We start from the raw sequence: 4,519 nt of genomic DNA on the forward strand, positions 1-4,519 counted from the left end.
AGAAAGATGTGAACAGCAGAGTAAGCAATGGTGTATGGACAGATATAGTTACAGATAGAGAGACATGATATTCTATATGCATAGATACGGGCATACTGTAGATACTATACGTCTCCACACCAACCACAGCACTGGACACCTGTTTTCACTTACAACATACCAGTGTCCACTTACTTAAGCCAATAAACAGTTTGAGTGAATTATTATACGGTAAAAAAAAATCCCTCCTGTGTTTTTCCAATGTCTGATTAAAGCTTTTGAGTCAAAATGTTCACAAGAAGGTCTGTAATGCAAATGTGGATATATGTACGACACAGTCGGAAAAAAGTTTTTTCAAACTGACGACCAGTAAATCGCACAGCATTATTATATACGAGCACTGGTGAAACAATACAAAGTATAAAATTCTAAATGGTCACAACCTTTCTGCTTTGGGCTAAATCCGTGTTTTGACAAAGCAAACGCAGAACATTATGTGAGCTTAATATTCACCAGCTCATGTTGCTTCATATTAAATACACAGCTAATACTTTGTTGGGCCATGAGTGGTGCTCTTCTTTCATCTTGCTCGCCTCAAAGCATGGACAGTGTACAAGAGCCTGAAGTTCTTGGAGCATCCTGTCCCACCAAAGCCTGCTGTCACAACCATCATCGCCCCAGAACAAAAGGCATTACTGCAAGTACTTATATATTTCTGTGTATGCGAGTTATGATTTATTATCCAGCTGCCCTCAAATATGTTCCAACTTGGAGGCCACTTCTACTGAGGATTAGCAGCAGCCACGGTTAACAGGCAACTGAATATTTATATACTGCTGAGCAGCGGCAAACAAACCCCCTTTTGAGGGCCAGCAGTGCGAGCTGTGAAATCGCTCTATTTATGCACTTGTTTACATAACTCTAACAACATTTTCACGGTGAGTGAATGCAAATTCTCGCTAAATCATGACCTAAGTCAGGGGTTAAGTGGTGACAAAATGCATAGGGGGAAAAACCAAACAATCTGTTCTTTCAGCATAAAGGGCTTTGAAATTGAGGTGGTTACCCTCTGGCCAAAACAGCCACTTGCCGTGGCTGCAGCCAGTGAGGGCAGCGAGTGTCACGTGGTGTTCGCAAATATTGTCCAGACTGAGCAGCCACATCTTCCTCTGGTCCCTAACCTCAAGGTGCGTGCATTAACTTTATCTGGCTAATCCTTATGCCACAGAGAATAGAGGAGGATTAGGACTTTAACCCCTTCAGAGAGATCAAGAGAGAGTCCCATTCTGTAAAAGAAAGGGCCCTTGGCCAGCGTCTCTCTGCTGGAGCTCCTCTTGAGCTCATTGTCCAGTCACGAAGGCCAGCTGTCAGTGTCCTCAGGATGAGGCGTTGAAAGAGGAGCCCTTGAGCTGTACGTCTGCTCCCTCTGTTTACTGTGGGGCCTCCGGCTTCAGGGCAGAACAAGGCTTTACGCTGGATGAAAAATAAAAAAACCACATGACTTTCACATCTCTGAGTTCAAAACTTACAAGACAGAGTCAGGTTTTGGTACCTGACAGCTAGTGTTATCACCTGAAAATTCTGCTTATACAGTTTACTACTAGTCTGCAACAACAACAACAACAAAAAACTTCTGGTCAGAAATAACTACAACACTGTTGCTGACAGCATTTATTATTGTGTATGCTGATAAAAATAAATGAAATGAACAGTGTCTTTACAAATAGACTTGCTTCCATTTAGCAGCATTTTTTCTGTGACATTACCTTGGAGCTGTTGCAGCAAGCTAAAGTCCAGTTTTATGAATCACAAACCAGTTTCAACTTTGTAGCTTAATAGTCATGAATATTGCTGTCAGAGAACTGATCACAATAATCAAACATTCAAAAATGATGAACTTTCTGGCAGCACATCAATTCATGTGTCGGTACACCTGTACTGTTTATAAGCCTCGGGGAAAGGTGTTGGGTGGGGTTTTGGGGTATGGTGGTGGTGGTGGGGAGGGGTGGTCAACACTGTGTCCTCTCAGTTTAAACTGTAGGTGGTCTGTTTCTCACACCTGCATCTGGGTCCAGGTCTCCCAGCCACACAGCTTCACTACAGCACTGTCACTCACTTAACACCCTGTCTTCACAGCGTTTCTGCATCACAGCCATTCATCCCCTTGGGCTTGTAGGATGTGAGACGTGCGGAGGCTCCACTGAGTGATCAGTGATCAAAACACTCTCGCTGATGAGGGAGCTGGGTCACCAAGCTCTATGAAATCAACTTTAGGCCAGTCAGTCAACCAATGAAGCTGATGTGTAACATCTTGCATGTCTTGCTTTTTTGGACACATCCATTGTGCCACCTGAAACCCCGCATGCAGCTACATAATTAGACTCCCACTATCAGTCTCAAGTTCAACATATGGCCAAGAGAGAAACCTGAGGGTTTCTCACAAACAGAAGAATTCTTCACGTAGGCTCTCACAGGAAACCTACAATCATTCAAGCTGTGTCTAAGCTCTCACTGATGATGTAAGCTTGTGATAACAGTGAACCGTCTGTGACTGTGGTTGGTGGAAAGGGGAGTGTCCATTTTGTGTAGTTGACTCAGCGCTTGCTAAGCAGGATGAGTGACAGAAAGGGAGGATTGAGGGGGAGGATAGTGCAGGACCAGCTGTTTTTTTTGATGGTTACAGCAAAGGTCTGGACAGTGTGCATGATCCTCACCCGCCCTGACCGGGAAGTCAGTTCTGCTGTCAACAGCTCGTGGGAATGAACTTGTCCTAATTGTCTTGAGGTCTTTGTGCACTTTCTGATCCCAGCAGCTTTCAGGCTTCAGTGAATCATCAAGTGTTGGCTGTTGATCCTGCATGTTGCAAGAGTACAGATTTTTTTTTTTCATTGAACTTATTTTTCACATTAAGATAAAATGAATGGTTTCTGTAATGACTCGACATAATAAAAGCACTTTCTTCCAGATGCAATCGCTCCCTCCACATATTTCATCTAAACTTACTGGAAAGTGCCTTAACAAACACGAGAGATATCTTCAGGATGGTGTTAGCTCCCCCTCGCCCTCCCCCTCCCCCTGACTGCGTTCCTGCCCACTGTTTCCAGTGCAAGTGCTCTCCATTTGTCTCTGTGGATCAAATGTCCCGGCGACTGCTCTGTTGATCAGCAGGTCTCCATATAAGGTCTGAGAGGCGAAACGAAGCCTTGAGAGAGCCCTACCAGCCTTTCCCTTTATTTACACAGACTCTGGGTACACGCAAGTGGAAAATCAACCCTATCAGACTTTCTTCCTGAGCTCGAGCAGCATCTAGTCATTGCAAATGTCTTTTATTTTTTTCAGGTTATTTTTGCAGATGAATAAAAAAAAATGTATGTGTGGTTCAGTACTTCAGCCATATATCTAAAATGCTGAATGTCTGAAATGTTGCCAAACAGCATGGACGTTCTTTCAGACATAAATGACTATAATTATCAACATTCACAGAGGTCATTACAGCACAGATCAGAATCCATATTGTGGCTTTAACTGAATTGACAGTGTCCCTCAACATATGTGAAACAGGAATTTCCTGCACTGGAGGGCTGTTGACCTGAATCTTAGGGTGAATCTGTCTGGAAAATGTTAATTTTTTTTTTTTTTTAAAAATAAGATTTGGACGTGAGAGTAGTTGAGTAAACATGCATTCAGAGAGGGCCTTGTGTGAACAGTGCCTTCATTCAGCCCTGCAGTCTCCCCTAGTCCCTTTAAGCCACTTTCTAAAACACATAGTGATATGTCTTTCTAGGTTGTTTATTCGAAAGCTGACTCTTAGATTCAAAACCAATATTTCAAAAAAACAAAAAATAAAAATTAAACTAAAATTTTCTAAACTTTCTTAAAGGCTCACAATTTATTGGTGAAACCCTAATCAAAGTTGAGGTTGTTAGGTTTGCTGCAGATTTTAATTACCCTAAGTTTCAATCTAAACCCAGTCAGTTAGACGTGATGTCTGGTTTTATGTTAAGGCGAGTGCTGGCTCTCAGGAAACACACATCCATCAAGCTAACAGCACATTCATTTACCATTTAGGAAAAATATTGGTCCACTCTGATTGGCTGATGCAGCTGCTGTTTTGAGACAACTTGAATTAAAAGGAAATTTGGGTTGTGAAAGGGAAGATGTTGTTTTTATTTGGTTCTCACGTTATATTTTCTTGAAAGGTTTATTCACTCTTTGTTTTACTCCAATCATGAATCACCTCCTCACACGGGGTCACAATCTTACACAAAATTAACATACGAATATTTTGCTAGAAATAATAAAAAAATTAAAAAATGAACGATTGTAATAACATTTTAAATCCTGTCCAACATAATTTGTCAATACTTTTTGAACTGACAGATTTGATTCTCTGTAGTCGCAGAGAGTCTTCTGTTGTAAGCTTTCCACCCAGTTAATGATGTTTAAAACAACAAACTCAAATCAGTGAAAGCATAAATCATGTCCACAATGTGAATTATAAGGGATTACAATGAGATATTTATCTGCAATGTGGGGACTT

The sequence above is a fragment of the Channa argus genome, chromosome 4, assembly GCF_033026475.1.
Source record: "Channa argus isolate prfri chromosome 4, Channa argus male v1.0, whole genome shotgun sequence".
Taxonomy (NCBI): domain Eukaryota; kingdom Metazoa; phylum Chordata; class Actinopteri; order Anabantiformes; family Channidae; genus Channa; species Channa argus.